The following is a 25276-nucleotide window of genomic DNA, read 5'->3' as shown; positions in this document are numbered from 1 at the left end:
CCAGTCCTTCACCCCATCCCCTCCTGAGCTGATGCACCTGCCCAGCAGCATAACCAACCTTATTGTGCCCTGTGAACCACCACCATACCTACCACTCAGGAAATTCCAAGTCTGCTGGCGTTTTACTGCCCCCGCACATCGGCTCATCGGCTCTAAGGCATTTCCCTAAAAAAAACAGCCCATATAACCCGAATCTGCAATTGGAACAATTCCATCCCCATAAAAGAGAGACATACTCCATTGTACCTGAATGGGTGCCTACTTTCAAAAATAATTTCCATATGCTCCAGCTTAAGTGTGTCCTCTGCCAGACAGAAATTGGACATTTTCCTACTAAGATTCTGCATGCCCTGTTGATTGTTGCTGGGTCCCCTACCCTGTCCACAACTAATAGTCCAAACCAATGTGGTCCCATTCCAGAGCCTTGTAAGTTCCCGTAAGTCTCTATTCACACTCCTAATTAGAGCCAAATCTTTCAACTGAACTAAAGTGTTCTCACCCAAATGGATCAACAGAACTTCTGGACAAACTTGACCTATAAACAGTTCAGCCAAAGTGGCAGTAATTCCTCCCACCACATCCCCCCTTTTCCCCACCACTTTAACTGAAACTTAGCATTATAGAAACCCAGCTGCCTGCCAAACTTTCTATACTCCACCTGGTGAGTTGCCCATTTGACAAAGGAATGCCCCCAAATCCACACCAGATGTGCTCACATGCTGGGATGGGAACACAACCTGTAACAAGAACAACAACAATACTAAGGTATAGCCCATTAAAATAAAGCTAGCTTTGGCCGCATGATTGCATATGAATTTCTGACCTCCATCTCCCTAAATATCTAATCCTTTCTACTGGTCCTCCGCTCCAGCTCCTGCTCACCTCTGTGGCAGCTCCTATACAAAATTCATGTGTCACAAACTCCTTATATGGGAGCCCCAGCAGCTGCAGCACTATGCACAAAACAAATAGCAATTGCACTCTCTTAGGGCCCGAATCACAGAACTAACTTAAGACAAAATCCTAAACTTACTACCATCTTGGTATTCACAGAAGGCACTTACTCATTTTGGTATTCACAGAAGACACTTACTCACTTCGGTATTCACAGAAGTTAGGAGTCCTAACTTTAGGACTCCTACATACCTTCTGTGAATACCGAAAGTCTTAAAATTGAGATTTTTCTCAGTTTAGGAGCCCTAAAGTTAGGACTCCTAACTTTACTACTACTAAACTGAGAAAAATCCTAATTTTAAGGCTTTCGGTATTCACAGAAGGCATTTAGGAGTCCTAAAGTTAGGACTCCTAACTTCTGTGAATACCGAAATGAGTAAGTGTCTTCTGTGAATACCAAAATGAGTAAGTGCCTTCTGTGAATACCAAAATGGTAGTAAGTTTAGGATTTTGTCTTAAGTTAGTTCTGTGAATCGGGCCCTTAATTCTGTCCACCGCTTCATGCTCAAAATCCCACTGTTTCCCTCCCAAGCCTCTGCCAACAAATTTTGTCCATCAAGTAACCGGCATACGTCCCCAAACCCATACTCCCTCAACACTAATATCATCTTGCCTCTGCTTAAAACTACACCACACGCCCAACCTCTGTTGTATTATTGAAGCTATGAACTCTGTCCAAGCTTGTGCATAGGCCTTTCAAGTAGATGGTGCTAACAACTGCTCCATTAACTGAAACATTCTCACTCTCCTACCTAATGTAATTATTTAGCATCACCGTCTGCATGAGTTCTGCCTCCGGCACAAGCCCACAGAACCTCTGCCACTGAAAATGAGATTATGCATCCGCAATTTTATTGACTATCCCGGGGACCCCAAAAATTATTTTGAACTACAGACACCCCAAAACAAACACTCTCAGCAGCCACAGGATGCACAGATCACTTGCAGATTGCTTATTGACGATATTCACCAATGCAATGTTTCCTACATTGAACGTCACCTTTTTATTCCTGAAACAGCCACCCCACAAGACCAAGGCTATGACCAAAGGAAAGAACTCAAGATATACAATGCTCCTATGCTCAGACTGCCAGCTTGCAAACCACTATTAAGCACACTACCTTCCCTGCCAGTAGAGACCAAAACAACCATTGCCATCAGCATCAGAAAAAAATGTGAATGACCATTCATCCTAATCCACTAACCCCAAAGTATAAAACCCAATTGAAGTTCTTCAGAAAGGCCAAACACATTCAGAGACCCATGGGCACTCCAGCTGACATGTAACTAATCAAATGTTGAGGGAGATAGAAGGAGACGTGATCCATTCACCTTCCAGTTGTTAGTTTATAATCAAAAAAAGAAAGGATCACTTGTACCTGTTGTCCAGGGTTTAGTGGTTTCTCAACTGTTCCTTTAAAAAACCCTCATTCACGTTTTTTAGGTGGTTTTATCTGGCGGTATATCTTGATTCTCCGCCTTAACAACGTGACAGCATCATCATTGGGTTTAATATAATGCTTCCTCCACCCGGAGGTAACCACTGGATTTTCGCAGTAGTGATCAGAGATAAAAAATACTGGAAAAAGTGCTTGTGTTCTGTGAAGGCAGTGTGATTAAAAAGGATATTCCCTCATGCTACCTGGACTTTCGTTTTTATTGTTGTCTGGTGCACAGGAAAAGAATAAAAAAGGAGAAAGTTGTGCAGAACGGACAATAAGTGTGTCCACTGTACAATCAGTCTAGGGGGTGGGTCGACATGTTTCAGCTCCTCGTTAGCCTCGTAGGGTCAAGTGAGCTTTCTTCAGGACCTAGGGTGTTCGTGTTTGAAGATGGGTATTGTCCCCTATCCAAGTAAGGAGTTCAGACGTAAATTCGTTGAGCTCTTAGTAAAGGTTATTACCTTATAGCGCTCCGCTTCGGGGCTTCAGGATAAAGAGTCAGCGCAGTTGAGCGAGATTCCGCTCAGCACGACTTGTGCTGACGCTGTCTTCCTGCTTCCTGTCTTCCTGCTTCCAGCTGACAATCGCACTCTGTGGTGAGGTAGCACCAAGCTTACCAGTGCCAGTCCAAGCCTTCTGCAAATAGTCCTTTCTGCACTGACCACCCTAGAAGTGAAGTTTAGATGCCCCAGAACTATCTGACCATCCTTCACATGCACTTTCTTTTTCTCAAGAATCTTTCCAAGCAAAACCAGTATTTTTTATTTCTGTTCTGTTCTGTTATCCGGCAGCCTCGCCTGCATCCTGAGAGAATCAATCTCAATACCTAGTAATGTCAATAATGGCTCCGGTACCAAGGTCTTATCTGCTGCCAAGTGTAACCTAACATCCTCCATTAACGGACACACACACTCTATACCCCTTGCTTTCATCCCGTCATCACCGCAGGCATAACTGTCACCTGGCAGTCCTCCTCAGCCCCAATATTTACTTGACCCTGTGCACCATAGCCCCCACAAGGAGTCCAATGCGCCCAGCCACCCCAACTGGCTGCATGGAATCCTGGACCCTGCACCGAGCAGGTAAGCTGGCACCAATGAGGCAAAGTTCACACTCCCGATGGCCTTGGGTGCTACAGCCACCAGCTCCTACAAGCCACGACCAGCCTTCGCTGCCTTCATTGGTGCCATGACCGACATAGCTTTCACCTGTATTACCCTCCTCACTAGGCCTGCCACGTATCAGCTTGGCTCCCTTTGTTTACGGCCCATATTTTCCCCGCATTCACTTTTTTAGCTTTGTCTTTGCAGGGGAGAAAACTTATATATCTCCTGCCTCTCACCCACTCGGAAAACCTCCTCATGGGACAACCCTTCTGTAGCACCGAAGCCTGCTGGAGGACTCACGGATTCAGCAGACATTCCCTGCCCGCCTCCTGTACTGCTAAAAGGGCCACCATCACCTTCTGCGATTGCATGGCAGCCATCCCGATCTAAGGTCTACCTGACCACTGAAAAATAAAACCTCTCTCACTTAAGTGACCATGGTGCCTCGCCCACTCCAGACTTTCCTGTAACACTTCTAGCCCTCCTGCCTGATATCCTTAAGTCAATTAGCTCTTCGCTATTCCTGGATTGCACCAACCTCCCCAGAAACCCCAGGGAGCAATCCTTCTTTGTTGTCTGCCCACCAGGCCCCTGATGGGCAGGTGTGCTACAGACACAGGTCCCCTACTTGTCAATTTGCTGAGTCTTTTTAGAGCACTTGGAGACCTTTTGATAGAGTTTATCCCATGTAGCCATGTAGGTTTTTAGAATAAAAGTTTAAATCGCCTTTATTTGTTCAGGGACAACTCAGGATTATTTTTGATTGGAAGCTGACAACCACCCAGATCTTACAGACACAAAGCACTTAGATTCAAGGCAACTTCATGAAGCCATTATTGTTATTTCCTTTCTTGACCACATCACCTGATTTATGTTGTTAGTGCGATATTGTGACTGCTGATAGTACCTAAATGTTTTTCATGTGTCATTAAAAGAAGAAGAACTTTCAAGCTTGCATCTGGGTCCCAACACCCATGAACAGGACTGGAATGGGGAACCAAAAACCACCCTAGCAAAAATGTTAAAACCATGTCCTTTCCCTACATCTATCTCCTTCGGAAATTTCTCTCTTTCAATATATCCATTCTCTCTCTCTCTTTCTCTACCTTCTCTGTTTTCACCCTCTCTGATAGCTTTCTCTATACCTTCCTCCTCTGTCCCTTTCTTTCTCTCTCTTGAAGCCTCCCTGTGCCTGCTTTAGTGGAAATTTTCAGAGGCACCAGAAGCGGCCCTGTGCTTTCAAACCCGGTCTCCCAGGGCTCCAGCCCACCAAGGAAACGCCTAGTGGAACAAAAAACTAGTCTAGCCCTGCACATATGAAACTAATGAAAATTAGGGGTTTAATTGGACTTCTGCCATTTGGCACTAAATCAGGCCTCCACAACAGCTTCCTTTTCCTCTCTCACACCTGCTGGAGGCTTAAGTCCCTGTTATTGAGGGTTCTTCTCTCAACTGGAGGAGTGCATTCCCACCTTCTTCTCTGCTAAAGGGCCCCAGGATGTCCCTCAACTGCACTATTTCTCCAGAACCTGAGTGTAATGAGGGAGAAGGGTACTGCTGGAGGAGAGAAGTATACAAAACCTTTGGAGGCTTTTTTTTTAATGTGTAGCACTTTGGCACTGTGCATGCAATTTCTTGGATTCATTCAAATGTAACAGCGAACCACTGCAGTGAACCACCACATTAGCAAACCCTGCAACAGTAAGTAGCACAGCAAAGCGGTAACAGGAGAGAACACCATTCATAGCAGCCAAAGCTAGTAGCCACAGTCCCCTGCTAATAATCCACAAAGTGACATTAAGTACTGTACTGAGCAGTGCCAGCTCCATGTTTTCAATACATCTGTTTCTTCAAGAGGTCCACTGTCTGTGTCTGAGATCTGGGATTTCTCTAAAAGCAAATAAATGGTTGAGAGCAAATGTAGAAAACAAGACATTTGTGATGGCCAGGGTTGTGTAAGCCTTTTAATCATCAGGGCATTTTCCTGGCAAGCTTAAGGCCTAGGAGGCTGGTTTTGAAAGCACAGAGAGATGGAGAGAGAATGGATGAAAACAGAAAGATTGTGTGAGGTGACGATGGTGGTGGGTTGGTTGGAGCATTTTTACCAGTGTTTCGTTTGGTTTCCCAGTCCGGCTCTGGTGATGGCAGTACTGTTGACTGTACTTCAGTATGATAGGTTGCACACAGCCCATGCCATGCTTATGCTAAGAGGATAACTGTTTACGACGCAAATGGAAAAGTCCATGGATCAAGTCAGAAATGCACCTATAATGATTGACTCTGTCCAAAGCCTCGAGACCTCCCAAAGAAGTGGAGGGGACAAGCCTGACTGCAGATCTCAATATTTTCTTTTCTCAATATCTTCTCTGAAGACAAGTCTGTGTCTTATATGAAGTAACCTACTATCAAAAGATAACCATCCAAAAATGAACCCTTTCCATTTCTAAATGTGGTGCCAGCACCCCTTGCTGTCTCTTCCCCCTTTGTTTGAGGAGGTCGGTGCCTTCAGTGCTGTGTTGGGATTTAAAATCAACCTGAACAAGACCCAAGCACTCAGCCTTACGTTGTTGGCCGCGGACCAAAGCCAGCTAATGGTGCACTTCCCATTTACCTGGGCCACTAGTGGCATCACATACCTGGGGATCCAGGTTTTTTTCGACCAGCGCAAAGATTGCCCAGGTAAACTACTCGGAGATATAGGCTAAGGTTCGTCAAGAATTGAACAGTTGGAAGAAACATGCCCTCTCTTGGCTGGGCAAGATAGCGGCCGTTAAGATGACGATCCTGCCCTGTATTCTCTTTATAATGCAGACACTACCCCTATGTCCGCCGCCCACAATCCTGTCCCAATTACAGCACCTGCTCGACGGATCTATCTGGGGGGGAAGGAAGCTCGTATGGCACGTCATCTCACGTATCTCAGCCAGGAGGAGGGGGGACTCGGGGTCCCATATCTAGGGCGCTACTATGAGGCAGCGCAACTACGCTGGATGGTGGAATGGTATCAGCTAGAATCAGAAAAGCACTGGTGCTTCATGGTTAGGGGTGTGTCTGGCATCCACATTTAGAAGCTTCCCTGGCTTCCCAAACGTCATCGCCCGCTGGGCGCGTACATCTCCCTGGTCCTGCTCTCTACGATGAAGGTGTGGGATAAGGTACAGGAGAGATGTCGACTGTCCACCGCTGTATCTCCCTTGACCCCTTTTATTGGTAATCCGGACTTTCCCCCAGCGCTTGTAGGGAACGCATATTTAAAATGGCAGGAAGCAAACTGTAAGCGCCTGGGCGACCTCTTTGACTTGCAGGGCATCATGAATTTTCCCCAACTGGTTGAGGTCTACGGGGTCCCTAAGGAAGCTTAATGGCAGTACCTGGCACTGCGCCATTGGGTCACACAGCCCCAAGTTCACGCCCACGCAGGTTGGCTCCTCACTAAGTTTGAGATTTGGTATGTCACCCGCACGTCCAATAAACGCCTCTTGTCAGATATTTATGGTTTCCTCAACAAGGCTAAGAACCCCGCTAAATCCCCAGTGCAGTGTAGGTGGGAATCGGAACTGGGGCGAGAGTTTTCCCTGAAGAAGTGGGCGGACATCGTACACAGAGCTCTGTCCTCATCGTGCAGTACCTCGGGGAAGGAGATGCTCCTACAAATTGCGCACTATTGGTATTATACCCCAGCACGTGTCACCCAGTGGAAGCCACGCAGCAGCGATCTTTGTTGGCGCAAATGCGGCCAGACAGGCACACTGTCCCACATCCTATGGCACTGCCCCAAGATACAAGCCTACTGGGACGCTATCCTACCTTTGGTTGACCACATATACCAGACAGAACTTACCATATTCCCCAGTTACATTCTGCTGGGGCTTCCAAACCCCCTCACGTACCCTCTCCATTCCTGCAGGGGGAGGGCAATCACCCTGGCCCTTGGGGCAGCTAAGCAGGCTCTCCTAGCCAAGTGGGGCACGGAGGACATCCCAACTAAGTTAGATTGGTTGCATAGATTGTGGGAAGTGGTGGGGATGGAAAGGATCACCGCCGGGATTAACCGCACGTTGCCTAAATTTGATAAGACTTGGCGGTCCACAGTGGCATATTTATCCTTTGAGTTCGTCCAACTCACCTGCCCTCATTACTTAAGGGTCCTGCAGTTTCCCACTGCTCCCCTCGCTGACGTGCTGCCGCCCCAAGAGGGGATGCCAACGCACAAGGCCTAGATCCCTAATGTCGTACATTGGGTTGTGGGCAGATCTCTGTCAGTATTCTCTCTCGGTCTTCTCAAGTCCTTCTCTGCTTTCTCTTATTTATCCCTGTCTTTCCTTCCTTTAAAACTTCACTGATGGTTACACTGCTCCCCGCCGGCCAGTGGTTGTAGGTGGGCGCGTTGTTTATGCTTGCAAAAATTCAATAAAATGATTTAAACCATAAATGTGGTGCCAGCTCTTGTCCAGTGCAAGTACATCCACTCTGAATGTTTCATTCTTTTGTTATGACTCAGCAGTGCCATACAGAAATTGTGGTCTAATGCATAAGTGTCAGAATTTGAAAGCACAAGATCCAAATACTAATCCTGGCTTCCCTCATGACCCAAATGCATATTTCTGAGCAAATTACTTAATTCCCTTTGACTCAGTTGCCTTGGCTGTTAAGATCTGGCTGACATAGAGATGATTCAGAAGACATAGTGTTCCTCACTGACATTCTCACTATGTACATCGTAAGTGTTTCACCTGTGTGCTCAAGATCCTCTAGGAGCCATTGCAAATGATTTTCCCCTCTCAGGGGGCATTAGAAACATTTACGAATCCCATAAGGCCCCAGGACCGAGAGATTCAAGACTCTGCTATATGATAGAGCTCTGAGGGAGTGAACTCCTGCAGCGGTATGACCTTGTGTTGGCCACAGCCTGATTAAGCATAGACAATCTGTTGTCTTTTTTTATGTTAGTGGTTGCTGCCAAGTTGGAGTACTACTGTCCCAGTTGTTGGTCTTGAAACTCAGGCAAGCAGCTCAGAGCTGAAATTAGGACAAAGCTTTCAGCGCGAATTGGGATACGGCATTATTGGGGACAGGTGACAAGAGAGGCCTTGAGGTAGGTGGCATGTACCACACATGTCCCTGTGAAATCTGAAACATAATAGTAAATATATTGCTTTGTACACGCCAGGGCAAAAATGAATACTCCACCAATGGCATAAATGTTTATAGTCATGCACTCCAACAAAATCAATCTTGCCTCTTGTAGGAAATTGGAGTAGTAGTTTAGGGGGTAAGTACCCTCCTCATGAAACAACCTCAAGTCTTGTCAGGGTTAACCACCGAAGTCAATAAATTAACCTGAGCTCAAACCCCTGGTAGGTATGGCACAGAGCAGACAGGCTTACCTTTACCAAATGTCTAAAGTATTCATACAGTTCCAAAACAGTAATAAAGTCAAAACACGACACAAGAACAATCCAAATCAATTTAGAAAACAAGAAACTAATTCAATAAATAAAATGACACCAAAAATACCAAAATCCAATAAGGAATACTGGAGTTATGAATTTCTAAAGTTCAAATTTGAAAATAGATCTAAAAAAACATTAAAGCCAACAACAGTCACCTGGTTGCATTTGACAGATACATATGGCCAAGTTAAGGCTGACGGCAGATACAGAAACCTGGTTCAACCCAATCAGTAGTTTTAACTTTGGGCTTAGTCTCTGAAATGGTAGTCAAAATCCTAAACAGGGCAAGGCAGCAGCCTGTGGCCAAAGAGAGTTCTACGTAGTCGGATAGCAGCTAGACAAGGTCTCAGTGGAGGCGTTGTCGTTTGGCCGGAAAGCTCCAAGTGGGGGAAAGTTGACATTTGCGCTAAACTAAGGTCTCTCCAGCCGGATACTTTTCTCACCTTAGCCCAGCGAAGATTTCTACCTTCGTACATAGTTACTTTTTTTAAAGCTCAGATTCTTGCAGCATGACAAGCTGCGGGGTGTCACCAAAAATAAATCCACAAGACTGGATACTTTCTCTGCAAGGTCCCGGTGAATCATATTTAGTGCTGTGGAAAAGCGCTGAGCATGAGTAACCTGGATTTTTGTCCCAGCAGTCACATACCTTTTCTGGATCAGCTTGCCAAGTTAGTCCCGGTTCCCTGGAGGTTTAAGAAGCCAAAATATTTCCCAATTGCAGGTTTCAGGAAACAGCACTTAGGGGGGTCAAGACTCCCCCCAACAGGGCCAGGGACAAGATCAGGTCAAGTTAGAACTGGTATGCTGGGCAGTTGCAGGAAAAGTCTCATAGTTTATTGTGTCCCTGCAGCTTGAACAGGATGTCAGCCTTATAGCCCTTGGAGTACACTTCTTTGTCCTGGGTACACGAGGGAGAGCAGGTTAGATTTCTAGGCTCTTCTCGGACCATAGACTTTAGATCTGGTCCTCTTCTGTTCTTCTTCAAGTCCAGAAAGAGTTCTGAGGAGGTCACAGGAATGCCACATTTATGAATGGCATCAGCCTGTGGGTGGTGGAAACTCCTGGCCACTCCCTAACCAATCGGGTAAAGATTCCTAGGGGTAGCTCTACCCTCTTTTGCAGAATTTCCTGTGTGGCTCACTTCAATCAATCCCACTGTACCCATCTCTACTAAAAACCAAAATGGCAGAACTTTTCTTCCTCTACGCAGAGCTGGTGTAACCACCCCAGAGGTATGGCCAGGGGATTGAGCATCCCTTCCTCTCTGGTTACTCTAAACCAGTTCTGCAGCAGCTCCACTAATCCTGGGATTGGTGCTTGACTTGCTTGGGGACAATAAGAATGAGCAGGCCTAGTTGTTAGCTACATCTGCCTGTGAGATTGTAGGCTTTTTTTAAATTATTCAAGTTCTGTGGCACATACCACATGCCAATCTGTAAAGAGAAAAACAATATCTCCTGCACCTTTTGTCCTTGCTCCCTAGTGACCATTGGGCTCCTGCAAATGGGCTTCTAGAGGCTTTAGGCATGAAAAAGGTAACTGTCTTAAATCACCCTTTCTAAGATAGTTATTACAAATGCTACTTCACCAATGAATTGGGTTTGTAATAAATATTTCAAAAGCTGCTTCTTGGTCAGAGATAACATTAATAAGGTTTAATAACACATCCCAATGCTTCTCCTCCGCACAGCAAACCCTTCTACAGTGAAAATAGGTTTCAGATCCTTTTCACTGTAAGCACATGTTTAACATTAAACATTATATGTCCTACTTTTAAATACCATGGACCTGCCTCATGGGCAGTAACACCTACTTTGGGGTGACTTTTACTTACTAATATTTAAAAAGAATATTTGGCCTGTCAAAACGGGTAATTTTCAAAGGTCAAATTTGCAGTTTAAAATTGCATCATCCAGGCTACAAATGGTAGACTTGCCGTCATGATTACACTATTACTGCAGTGGGTGGCACAATGCGCGCTGCAGCGCACTAGTGACGCTTAACTTACAGGCCCTGTGTACACTTTGTACCATATACTAGAAACTTACAGGCAAGGTCATTATGCCTATTAGAGCTGTTAAAATTTCATCATGTTAAAAGGGGGAGCATAGGCAATTTTCTAGTGGTTAGCAGGGATAAAGTGCACAGATTTCTACAGACATCAAAATCAGTTAAGGTAATAATCTGGGGGTGAACCATTCAAAAGATGGTCATTTACAACACCTCTTAACCCTGCCCCTCCGCCCCACCCCTTTGCCTGCGGCTCTATTTGGTGAATACCTGCACTTCTTTTTTCCCTTTTAAGCTTTGCTGCCTTCCACCTGGAGAGAGAGAGTCTCTTCTGAATCTGAATCTGAAGCTGGCCTCTTAGTCAAACCAAGTTGGTAACTATCAAGGTGAATCTGTTATTGGTGGCACTTTCTCTTTCAACTATCTGTGCACAGACCGGGATGTGGCCAACGGGACATTTTTGCTAAGTAGAACTGCATCACAATTGGATATGTTTGAAGAGCAGATGAAATTCTTGAAAAAAAAGGGAAAGAGAGACTCAGCAGATAGGGTTTTAATGATGGCTCGCTGAACTCATCCTTGTCCGACCATCCCCACTACTGTTAAAAGTCTGGTCATGAAGTTGGAGACCAAACTAACAATAGCAGACCAGGAGTCCACTGTTTTCTCTGCTGGGGCCTTCCAGGCTAATAAACCTACTTGTTTTCCCAAGAAGGTCACAATACAGCATTTAACTACCTCAATATGTTCTATCTCCACAAGCATCCTTGACAAAGCATACAAAATCATGTGACAAGGTTTTTTCTCTCCGCTCCCCATTTTTGCTGAGCAGCTTCTCCTTTACGTCAATTTCTCTGGCTCCCTATTGCCTCATGAGTGCAATTTGAAGCCATAAGTCGTGTTCATATGACAATGTATTCTGCTGATCAGCATCTTTTGAAGCAGTGCATCCACTTTTGCATTCTATTCCATCACGGAAATTAAGATCACCTAAGCTTTCCCTCCTAGACATCCCTAGGATTAACAAAGCTATCATGGGAGCTAGAGCACTTGACTGCATAGCCTTTAAGGCCTCGAATACCCATCTCTAGATATGAGAATTACAGTCCTCCTCCCAAACTTCTGGACAACAATGAAACCTTTTCTCTTTCCTAACTAACCTGTTTTTCTCAGAGCATTCGGTCTCAGTGCCAAGAGACCCTAAGTTGAGTGTGCACTTAGAAATCTTCATTAAAATGGAAGATGGGAAGTTGTTATCCGCGTAGGAGGGAACTGTTAGTGAGTTGAAGGTGTTCAAAAGACTTTGATGAACATGTTTTGAAAGTATCCTAGTGAGAGAAAGGTTTAGAACTAGGGTATTCAAAGGCTAGCTTGGGAGCTACTGGCAGCTCACCATTTTCCTGGACATAGGTCCCTGAAGTGCAGCCCATCGCAGTACTTAATTTAGCGGGAGCAAAGGAAGGGTACTAGCTGCTGTCAGCATCAAGTATGGTGCTGGCTGAAGAGCCGGCTGAGGCCGCCCGCTCCAGGGGCTCCCCACATGACCCCCAATATAAGGTTTGTGGGTGCCTCGGGAGGGCAATGGGAAACTCACCAGAGGCCCTGGGGGATGGGGGGTGTGGAATGGGGTCCCTGGGGTCCATTAGTGGCTCGGGGGTGGACGGATGTCCTCTCTTTAATGAACATTTAGCTCCAGGATATGGGGTCTCCGGGGCCCATTAGTGGCTTAGGAAGCGGGGGCATGTGACCTTCTTAAATTGAAGAAGGTCCTGGGGATGGAGTCCCCAAAGCACCTTGTAGCTTTTTGGAGCGGGATTTATGACAATCCCCTCAATTTAAAAAAAGGCCATGGAGGATATGGTCCCCGGGCCCCTAGTGGCTTGTAGAGGTGGCCCCATGGCCCTCCCCCCACTTATTAAATAATGACCTGGGTGATGGGGTCCCCAGGGCCTGCAGAGGCTCTGGGAGGGGGGTTGCACACCACCTTCCCCAATAAAAAATAATATATGGGTGTCCTGGGTGGGCACCCTGACACCCAAAGTAAATTTAAAAACAAACGATAACTAGTAAATGTGAGTCAGGAACAGCTCATTTATTATTCACTGCTCCTTTGAAGGAGTGCCCAATAATGCCCAACAAGGCTTTTATTTATCTTTTTTTATCTTGGTCGTGTCCCGAGAATAGGAAGGGGCACCACCAAACCTTTTTTTTTAACATTGTTGTGGGATGCAGGGAATTGAGCAGCCCTCCTCCCAGCAACATTAAAAAAAATGTAAGTCTCCTGGGTCATTGAATCCATAACCCCACAAGAACCTATCATATATTTTTGTAAGCATTCCTAACCGAAGATCTACGCTCTTCATCTGGAGTGCTTCTAGTGGTTGTTTTCATGACTGCAATTTCTGGCCCGAAAAAATGTTAATAGAAAGTCTCGAATACATTTGAGAAATAAATAAATAAATGTATTTTTAGGAAGCTAGCTCTTTATATGATATACCAAAGTGAGGTTAATTATGCAAAGAGTCCAGGTGTTCCCTTATGAGTGGACAGGGGCTTGCTCTAGCAATCTCGAGATGCACTTCTAGGGAGTAGTGTAGTCGAGCAGCATTAGGCTTATCAGAGAGGAGTGTTACACATGTGCAAAATACACACAATAGTCATCATCATCAAAATATATCTTTATTTCGGATATAAAAACATCCAAGAAAAGAACAAAATAATTACACATGTTACAGAATAATATTACAAACAACTTCGCATATTAAAACTCATTAACACAGTGGGAGTAAAACACAATAGGTCGATTCTGAATGTCCTATCCGTAGCCTCGATGACTAAATTATACAAAACGACTGGCGGGCTATAAGTTCATCAATTATTACTTATTAAAGTGCCGGGTGCGAGAAACTATATAGTGCAAAAAACCATCGATCAGAATAAAATATGCGATCATAGATGCTTAAAACACATGTTATAAGAGAATTTTATCATTAAAAAATACCATATAACCTCCCCGCTGCACTAAATCATCCAATACGTCATTTACATTTGGGTATTACTACTATTTTATGCATAGTGCGGGTCAAATAACATGAGGCGAGACACCACCTCCTATGCACTGACAACGGAATAACTTATGTCTCACGTCTCGATTTCCTTAATTTTGCAGCAAGTCTTAAAAAGTTCACAGTGCAAAACAGTGTAAGAGGTTCCGCAGAAAGTTTTAAATATAAAAGAGCTACCCTGACGTGGGTGAATTTATTCGCTTTTAGGATGGGTTTTAAAAAGACATCCCGCGGGAATTCATATAAGGGACAAAAGAATACAAAGTGAAGGGTGTCCTGTGGAGATCCCAGATCGCAGCCACAGGGACCCTTTGAGCCAATATCTTTTGCGAATCCCTCGGGAACAGCTAAAGTATGGTGTAAAAGGTCCAGTCTAAATCTGGTCATTAAAATCTGTCATTTTTGTTATAAATTTGCGCCAAGTAAGGTTCCATGCCAGTGACAGATTTCGTAAGTATATATGCACGCACTGACCCTTTCAATAATTCACAATCTTCTCTATAGCAGGCTACCCGCCTCAAGAATTCTGCTTTTATGAGTGTTTTCGATTGGGACGTCATGGAAGTGGGTTCATCAAAACATCTTACATAGCCCAGCCACTTCAACTTGTCCTTCACGAATTTGAGCCAGGGAATTTTGTGACTTTTTTCCCTTCTAATGCAATCTGTAATTATATCTCTGCTAAAGCTAGCATCCGGATTAGTCCAAATTTTAATATTGAGTCATGGTACTGCCCTGGTTATACAATTTTTTGAAATGGGAGACCCATGCTTCTGGCAAGATATTGCAGGAGACCTTCACGCTGTTTGGGGGTTGGAAACTAGGATCGTTAATCACCCTCCAAAACCGTGACATATCTCTCTTTTCGGCTGCCTCCCTTAAATTCGCCCAAGCTTCATAGTGGATAGATTTTTTCCTCTTTTTTATGGCCATTTTATAGTGGGCCCTACATTCCACTATCATGTTCCTGTCCTTCGGTACCTTTTTTAGTGCCCGTTTTAATTCTTTTTGGGCTCTGGAGCATGCTTTGTCAAACCATTTGGGTGTGAGATTGGGCGGTGCTTGTGATTTAATCCTCAATAGCCTGTCAATATCCCTTGCCATACTTTCAAACGCATTTATCAGATCTAGGCCTCTAATTTCTTGATTTAGGCACAACCATATCCCGCTTTCTGGATTTGCGAGACGTTTTTTATAGAATACTTCCCCATCAGTATTAGACCAACGTAGTCGCCTGCCCTGATCAATTGCTTCCAGATTTCCCCTTATCGTCCGGGGCATTAACTGCACGGAATCATCCGCGTCCAGCAATGACAACACCAGTGGGTTGTGATCACTAAAAATGTTAATTTCTATATTAAAATCTATGATCCTACTTTTAAACCCATAAGAAATAAAAATTAAATCAATAATAGTTTCTTTTCCCCTGCCTTTAAAAGTAGGATTTATGATATTCATGATCCTGGGCTTAATCAGGTCCATTGTAGGGGCGAGATTGTATATCCCCAGAATCTTGCTTAATTCGCTGCCTTCCTGTGTGTGTTCAAGGTGCCAATCACTAGTGGAAGGACAACAATTCCATGTTCCCCCGGCCCATTTCAGATATGGGCATGGGTGACAATTAAAATCGCCCACCAAAATGACATTTGGGGGATGCTTTCCCCTAGAATACAAGTCAGCCAGTCTATCCTTCAGATCAACCAGCCTCTGCATTGATTGGCCCGCGTTATAAAAATTTATCAATACAAATTTAGTCCCCTTTTTACTATAACTGAGACCCTGAATGTATTCTGAGTTCCAGTCCATGGTTTCCCAAGTCCCTTGTAGCATCAGAGATACATACGTTATTAATCCCCCTTTCGCTCTTCCCATCAGAGATTTTTGGGCGGGCACAAAAAACATTTTGTACCCATCTAGATGAGGGGCACTCCTGTCCAACTCCCAGGTTTCTTGTAAACAAATAATGTGAAACTTTTTGCTGTACTCCAACCATTCCTTGTTTCTTAATTTGGTCGAGATTCCAGCAATGTTCCACGATACCACCCTAAGTTCCCCGTTCCCCGGGGTGGTCACATTCCTTGCTAGGGTATACTGGATTTGGGATCCCTCTTCTGCTGAACTACTCTGATCAAGTACTGAACTAGTCGCTAAGTGGATAGTTACGACCTCATTTTGGGGGATTTCGGGTAAAAGGCTATTACCTGTAAAGCCAACATTCTCCCCAGGCTTAATGTTGTCTGAAGGTGATGACTTTTCCGGAATTTCGACTTGAGTCTGTCAATCTAGTTCATCCATCACTGCCGCATCAGACAATGGATTGAACCTATTAGAGACTGGCCCCAGTCTATGTGATCTTAATAACGGAACTTCTCCTCTACTTCGTGGCCCTTGGCGCGATGCTTTTGCCTGGTCCCTATAGAAAAAGTTCAGAGGGAGCATTTTTATAGTCGTCCCACTGTCAAAAGCCACATAACTATAACCCAACAGTTCTTTTACCAACTCTCGATGTCTAAAATTGACAATAACGCAATCTCCAGCAAACTTCTTTTTTGAGGGACCAATCCAAGCTACCCTCCTTGCCATGAGAATATGCGTTCTCCAATGCTGGGATTCCTTTACGTTATTATGCAGCCAGTGACTGACCTTGTTTATCAAGGAGCCTGTAGATTCTTCTCTATCCCTATTTTGGGCAGGGACCCCTGCTAAAACTATTGTATAGGGACAACATGCCGGGGGCAAATCTAACGTCTGAAGGCCCGGGGAACTCCGCACCTGGGTATTCTGGGAACCGGTGGCTACTATCTGGGCTTTTGTACTAGCCTCCAATTGGAGACTCTCGGGCGCCCGAATAAGGTGTGAGTCACTATCGTGGTTCACATTGCGATCAGCCCTCTGCTTCGACCCTAATCGTCCCGGACAAGATGCAATCTCTAGCCCATCAGAATTCATGATTTGGTGGGGGGCTGGAAGAGCGCATTTATCCATCTCCGACAACCTATTGACCTTTTCCTCGATTTTCTTTATGTCTTCCACCAAGGGGGCCAAGTATTTAAGAAAAAGGACTTCCAACTTGGATTCGAGTGTTTTCAATATCTTCTGCAACCAATCCGTTCTGTTTACGGAGGAGCTGGGATGACATTGTGAACAAGCTGGCCTATTACTTTCATCCTCGACTATTATAGGGTCTATTCTGGAACCACCTTTTTTTGCTTTTGTATCATTTTTAGTTTTGCTTGTCCCCTTACTTTGTGACCTGGTTGAGGACTTTAAACTCTCAGTGGGTGCACTTTCTGGGGGGGGGTCTGGCGATAATAGGACTTTTTTTGATCGGGTGACTACTACCCTTTCCTTCTCCACTGAAGCATTAAGATCCCTCTCTCCCCCGGGAGTAATCGCATCCTGTTCTTGGACACCCACCTGCACACCCCCAGGTCCGCTAACCTCCTTAACTACCGTGGGGCCCGCCAGTGGCGGTAGCTCGTCAACCCCGTCACTTTGCCTATTTGTGTGAACTTGTGCTAATGTAAAGCCCTGAGTTTTACTCTGCACGAGAGGACCCTGACCTGCCGATTTCCTCACTCCAGGCGTGATACATTCCGCTATTGTCCCCAACGATGAGCGTTTATGAGCCAATAAGGAATCAAGGGACAATCTACGCTCCGTCAACTGTATCTCATGTGTCAACAGGGATTCGGCACGTGTAATGAATGCGTCTAGTGTGCCCCTAACTCCCGTCCCTGGTCTAATTGGTGTTTTTTTGGTTTTCCCCATGTTCTCAAAATGACGATTTAAACTGACCCGGTAGAAAAAGTCCACAATGTATTAACTTGCCCACTACAATGAGAGATTACCCTGCGCTGGTAACACACAGGCGATAGCTACAGTGAGGTGTAACAAAACAAGACAAAATGTTGTGCCCCCAGATGTGGTATTTAACACAACTAACAGTATTAAATCTACACACCCCTCCCTGACTTATCTTCACGTTCTCTGAAGTCTTTCTGTGGCTGAGGAACGAGGACCAGCTTGACAAAACGAGTCAAAAGGGGTGGCCCAGCCCAGCCTCCTCTGGCCTCGGACGGCCGCAGACGGTCCCGCCCTTGTCCCGGGCTTCTCCCGGCGCTGCCCGCACGCTGCCCGCATCGCGGGGGTCGAGGTCCGCTAAATAGCGCCTCCGGGCGCGCTGGCGGCGATTTCCGGCCCCCAGGGAATGCTGGGAAGTGAAGTCTTTCTCTGCGCTCCCCCCACACAGCGGCCACCTCTGCAAGTGACGGCGGGAGGGAGACAGCGCTGGTACAGCGATCTCAAGACCCCCAAAAACGACACCTCTCGCTGGTAAGGCTCTAGCCCAGCCTTTCTGCCTCCTGTTTGCTGCGTCCCCCGCTCTGCCGGGGTCGAGGTCCGCTAAATAGCACCTCCGGGCGCGCTGGCGGCGATTTCCGGCCCCCAGGGAATGCTGGGAAGTGAAGTCTTTCTCTGCGCTCCCCCCACACAGCGGCCACCTCTGCAAGTGACGGCGGGAGGGAGACAGCGCTGGTACAGCGATCTCAAGACCCCTAAAAACGACACCTCTCGCTGGTAAGGCTCTAGCCCAGCCTTTCTGCCTCCTGTTTGCTGCGTCCCCCGCTCTGCCGGGGTCGAGGTCCGCTAAATAGCGCCTCCGGGCGCGCTGGCGGCGATTTCCGGCCCCCAGGGAATGCTGGGAAGTGAAGTCTTTCTCTGCGCTCCCCCCACACAGCGGCCACCTCTGCAAGTGACGGCGGGAGGGAGACAGCACTGGTACAGCGATCTCAAGACCCCCAAAAACGACACCTCTCGCTGGTAAGGCTCTAGCCCAGCCTTTCTGCCTCCTGTTTGCTGCAATAGTCAATAAATGATGCCCACAACTCAATAAGGAGATCCATACCAATTTATAAAAATCACACCTATGTTTATATATGTCTGGGCACCAGAATCAATACGATCAGGTAAGTACTTTTTTTCAAGAGAAATAAGAGCGATATATCTATGAATCACCAGGAAAAGAAGAAATTGATCCCCATCTCCAACCTCTCTAATCTACAAAATCCTTCAGCGGGGGAAGAAGTACACTCTCCCCTGGATGAAGACTCTGACTCGGAATTATATGAAACAGGGATGTCTATCTCTAGCGGTTCCAGCCAACTAAGTGATTCAAGAGAATCAAGCCCTAGTGCACGAAGGGGAGCCGTATCTCTGGAGATCTCCGGTCCCAATGATTCAAGAGTACCTAGTGAAATCAACATCAGGAAAAAAAAAAGTGGGGAAGGGAAAAAAAGGTCACAATACAAAAGAGAACGAAACGTGCTGAACGAGGAAACTACAGACCCTGGTAATAACACGGACTACGTCAGCAGTAGACCTAATCCCCCTTGGAGAAGTCCAAAGGTTAAATTACCAGAAGAAATACAATGTCAAAACCCGGGTGCAGAGGGAAATCAAGAAAAAACCATCGAACCCTCATTGTCCCAAGTGCTCTCCTCAATAAAAGACTTCCACGAGGATGTTAAAAAAGAGAGCCAAAAGAACCGCATGGCTATTGAAAAATTACAAGGCGCTGTGAAGAAAGTGGGCAGTATCTGTTCCGAGATTTCAGAAAGAATGGCCAGCGTAGAAACTCGTACTGAGAACCTTGAAACCGATGTTGCGACGCTTCAAAAAAAAGAAACAGAACAAGATGGAATAATAAGGGATCTCATGGCCAAACTGGAGGACCATGAAAACAGATCCAGAAGAAATAATTTAAGGTTTCTTGGGATCCCGGAGAATTTTGAGGGAAGCGATGCCCGGGGTGTAATGATCAACATACTCAAAACATCATTTCCGGAACTGGATGCTTGGGACATGGAAAGGGAAGTCCAGCGGGCCCATCGTTTTCCCCTTATGCCATCAAAAAACTTTAACAAGAAAAATCAATATCCAAGGGCAATGCTGGTCTGTTTTGGGAACTTTCTCCTCCGTGAAAAAATCTATGATCTTGCTAGACCTACCACCCAAAGAGAGTACAAGGGGTTTACATTTTTCGCCAGGCCAGATTTTGCTCATACCACTGTGGAGCGAAGATGGAAAATGCGTCAGCTAATTGAACCATTCGAAAAAATCGGAGCAAAAGTATTCCTCCAAAATCCGGCACGCTTAAAAATTATATTTAAAGGTGTAACAAGAAACTTTAACAGTGAAATACAGGCGGAGGACTATCTTCGAGAAATTTCAGAAACAGCCTTTCAAAAATCAGGGAAATAATCTAAATCAGATATAATTTGTAGTAAAGAAAAGAATACATAAGAGTAATTAACTACTACAATGTGTATTTTGTAGTAGGTATATTGTGGGGAATTTGTGGAATTATAGTCTGAAAGGATATAGGAATTTAAAAATCTTAGGTAAAATAACCTTTGTGATAACTATAAAAGATAAGCATATTATATATCTATATCAAATTAGCCTAACTCACAGGAACTGTTTGCGCAGATGTCACACTCCTGGACCAACTGGCCCAGGTAACCTTCAAAAGTGGAGGTGGGTGGGGGGGGGGGGGGAAGGGGAAGGGGGAAGGCTGGACAGGTCAGACATAAAGGACGGCAAATCTATGTCAAAAATGAATAGGGATACGACAGCAGGGACAACTGGAAACCAGATCGTCTTGGATACAAAGCATGGCACTTTTATTAAAGCAGCATGGCTGGAATAAAAGTATTATCTCTGAATATCGGCGGCCTGAATGATCTTAAGAAAAGGCAAATGGTTGCGATTGGGTTACAAAACTGGGGAGCTAATATCGTATGTATGCAGGAGACGCATATTGAAGGGTCCCAGAGCATGCTGTTAAATACACTAGGGTATAAATTGGTGTGTGCTACCTCACAAGGTGCTAAAAATCGGGTGGTTGCTATCCTGGCTAAAGGGAGGGGATTGATGTTCAAGAATTCCAAAACTGATAAACTTGGCCGTTGGGCTATCACCAATTGCTGCTACGAAACTGGACAAAATGTAACAATTTGTGCTATTTATGGGAGCAATAAAGATGACCCCGGGGTCTTCAATGAGGTCTCCAATGAATTATCACACTGGCCTCTTCCGGCTTTGATCTGTGGGGACTTCAATATAAACCTTCCGATCAACTGATCCTTAAAAGATGACTGGGTCTATAAAGGACGTAAGCCTAAAGTATATCGCTCTCTTAAAGATATGTGGCTTGTACATGGACTGGTGGATAGCTGGCAGACTTCTAATATTAACTCTGGCGACCTTGGCTACACCTTTTATTCAAACCCACATCGCACGCATACCAGAATCGACTATATCTTACTTTCTAACTCATTAATCAAGAACTCCCAAACTGTTAAATTGCCCAGGGTATTGTCTGACCACAACCCTCTTTTCTGTACATTGACTATTAGCTTAGCTAAATCAGAGCCTACTTTGTGGTCATTCGAAAAAGCATTACTAAATGACCTTCAGTATCGTAATCATATGAAAGATTGGATACCCAAGTTCTTAGCAGAAAACATTAATAGTACATCAATAGAGGTTGTTTGGGATACGTTGAAAGCAGGGGTCCGGGGTGAAACTATCTCATATTCATTCAGAGTAAACAGACGAGAGAAAGAGGAGCGACGGAGGCTACAGGATGAACTTAAGTTAGCAGAAATAGGATTGATTAGTGCTACTAGCAACATAGACATATCTGGGGATATTTCTAGTACATTAGCTCAAGTAGCAGTTGCCAAGGCAGCAATTACTAATATATTTTCAGATAAGGCAATTCGGAAAGCCACGGCCCGAAAAGAATTAATTTATGAAGTTAACGAGCAAGTGGGACATCAATTGGCAATGCGATTACGACAACAAGCCAATGTTAATCTAATAAGGGAGATTGTAGATCCAGTAGAAGGCCAGCTAAAAGACTCAGAACAGATTAAACAAGCATTTTGGCGGTTCTATAAAGAACTATATACGGATAATAGTAATAGAGATATCACAGAAATAGAAAGATACCTAGAGAATTGTGAAACCGTAAAGCTCGAGGTAAATACACAGCTGGCTCTAGAGGAAACTCCAAGTATGGAAGAGATTTTGATTGCAGTCAAGAGTCTCCCTAAAGGAAAGGCAACAGGATTGGACTGTATTCAATCAGAATTCTATAGTATATTTATAGAAGAAATTAAACATATACTTAGGGACTTCATTATACATATCTTCTCTGGGGGAGAACCTCCAGGCTCTTGGTCTAAAGCCAAAATTGTCATCTTTGCCAAAAAGGGGAAACCACCAGAACAGCTAGGATCATACCGGCCAATAGCCCTTATAAATGCTGATTCAAAAATATATTCCAAAATCTTGGCAAATCGAATAGCACCTATAATACATAAAGTTATCGCTAAAAGCCAGCATGGCTTTGTTCCTGGAAGGTCAACGATAAATCATATCCAGAGGGTCATTACACTTTTCGACGTAACAGAAGCTACCGGAGACCCTATGGCCCTGATACTTCTGGATGCAGAGAAGGCCTTTGACAGGGTCTCCTGGCAGTTTCTCTGAAAAGCTATGGCGACGGTGGGATTTCAAACTAAAATCATACAGGCGCTACAAAAAATGTATAAAAATCCTAGGGCTGTTGTATCTGTTAATGGAACTTTAACCAAGGAAATTACAGTTTCTAGGGGAACTCGGCAGGGATGTCCTTGTTCGCCATTGCTTTTTGCAATATATATTGATCCCTTTATTCGTTACTTGGAGAAAAATAATCGTATAACCACCATTATATCACAGGGATATGCAACAAAAACATTAGCTTATGCTGATGACATCGCTATAGTTACTGCCGACCCCGGAGTAGCAATGCTGACCATAGAGGCTGAAGCCAAGAAATTTGGGTTGGTCTCTGGCTATGCATTAAATCAAGGAAAGACACAAATTGTTCTAAATCAAAAAATCTCCTTGGATGATCCTAGAGTGGTGAAGGGAGCGACATATCTGGGGGTTACAATTTCCTCCAATTCAGAGGAAGTTGTGGATTTAAACTTTAAGCCATTACTAAATATGATACAAAAAGATCTACGACGGTTAGACAATCTCCACCTGTCTATCATTGGAAGAGCTAATGCAATTAAAATGGTGTACTTTCCTAAGATATTGTATTTACTCAGGGCAGTTTGCCTAGAAATCTCTAATCAGTGGTTCATAGCAATGGAACGTACCTTTTCTAGATTTGTATGGTCTTATGCTCAACCCCGACGGGCATATAAATATCTTACCCTGTCTAAGGATAGAGGAGGGCTCGCACTTCCCAACTTAAGGAGATATTATTGGTCATGTGTATTATTATATAGCAAGGAATTATTACAAAGCCCAAATAACACAGAGGAACATACCGCTTCAATTTTTCAGCTATTGGTGGAGAATTCTTGCTATGGCTATTTGTGGAAATACATACATGACAGCTACCATAAAAAAGTCAAATTTAAGACTCTCTACAGTTGTTTTAAGGTATGGAAGGCTGTCAAAAAAGTACTAGGAATCGGACGATTCTCATACTACACCCCAGTATTAAATAACCCGATACTTCCAGCAACTATCTTTAAAGATAATTGTGTTAATAAATGGTCTAATTTGGGAATAACACAACTAGGTGATTTTTATACTAACCAGGGTATTAAATCTTTCGAAGCTTTGAAGGGAGAATTTGGCTTAGACTGGCAGGACTTTTTTAAATATCTTCAGATTAGGGCCTTCCTAACTCATAAATCCGGACTACAAACATTATGGGAAGAATCCACTGTAGTAGAGACAGTTATACATTCTAGGAAACACTCGATTGGTGGAGTTTATGAGTTATTGCTGGACAAGCTCCCTGACGATCTAGATAAAATGGCAATAAGGTGGCAAAGTAAACTTGATATATCTAAAGAAGGATTTTTTGGCTCTTACCAATTAGCACAGACTCTTCTTATTTCTACTAAACTTCTGGCACAATTTTATAAAACCTGCTTTTTTCTTTACTATACACCTAACAAGATTGCAAAATGGGGAACTGGTATCGGGACTTGCTGTCCGAGATGCAATCTATTTAAAGCAAACTCTGTCCATATCTTCGCTTCTTGCCCAGTGCTAATGCCTCTGGTACAAGATATAGAGAGGTTTTTAACCGCTGTTCTTCATAGAAAAGTTGTCTTGTCACCAGAGGTAATGGTACTTGGGGTAGAAGACTCAGATAAACCTGAAAACGGCTATGATTTTATTTTTGTTGCCATGGCCGTTTGGCGCTTATGTCTAGCCTCGGCGTGGCTAGACCCGTTACCACCCACTTTTCAACAGTGGCTTGCTAGGCTATTAGCAGTGCATAACATCGAGATAGCTATATATAAGGGAAAAGGCGACGTGAAAGGGGCATGAACATCTGGTCTCCTCTTACATCATGGCGAGAGCAACAAATCTGATTTATTATCAATGCCACAATGTATTTATGTTAATGTTTGGATTGGATTTTTCTTTCCTGTGAAGTATTGAATATGCCTTGCAAAATTTCCTTTAATGCTTATTTTAAGATTGACATACATAAAGTATATGATATTAATGTACAGAATGCTTACCTGTCCGGGGGGGGAATAAATATGCTAAAACCAATAAAAAAAATATTAAAAAAAAAAAAATACTTTTACGTTTGAAAAGTCAACACTTAGGTGGCAATTTTCTTCAACGCGTAGTGCAATTAATTCTCTCCAGTTCTAGTTTTATTAAATGTAATGTTATTTATGAACCTATGTTCCAACGCAGTCCTTGGTAGGGAGTTGCTGTTCTGTGGATAGTTTAGAAGTGCTTGCTTAGCAATCATCAGAAATAGTTGCAAATGTGTCAAAAGAGTTGTGGAATAGGATTTCTGGAGGTAAAAGCATTTCAGTCATGGACATAAATTAGAGGTCGCCAGGGGTTGCCTTGATTGCCCTTTGCTACCTCTGGCAGAGTTCCTGCAACCCCTGATTAACAGAACTTGCTGTGTCATGTTTAATTTCTGAAACAGAAAAACAAGCATTTGACTGTAGTGTGGCCGGCTGCTGTTGAATGCACTGAACAAAGCTACAGCTCCTGACAGACAGTTACCATGTTAGCTTTCAGTTTTGTTTTCAGCCAGTGTTACCTGATTAAATATGCAATGTTGCTAAAAGCAATGAACTGACAGGTCACTTGTTCAGTAAAGAAACAGTTATCTGGAGCTTGGAGCCACA

This window comes from Triturus cristatus, chromosome 7 (genome assembly GCF_964204655.1).
Source record: "Triturus cristatus chromosome 7, aTriCri1.1, whole genome shotgun sequence".
NCBI lineage: Eukaryota > Metazoa > Chordata > Amphibia > Caudata > Salamandridae > Triturus > Triturus cristatus.
The sequence above is the reverse complement of the archived record's forward strand: the minus strand, read 5'-3'. Positions refer to the sequence as shown.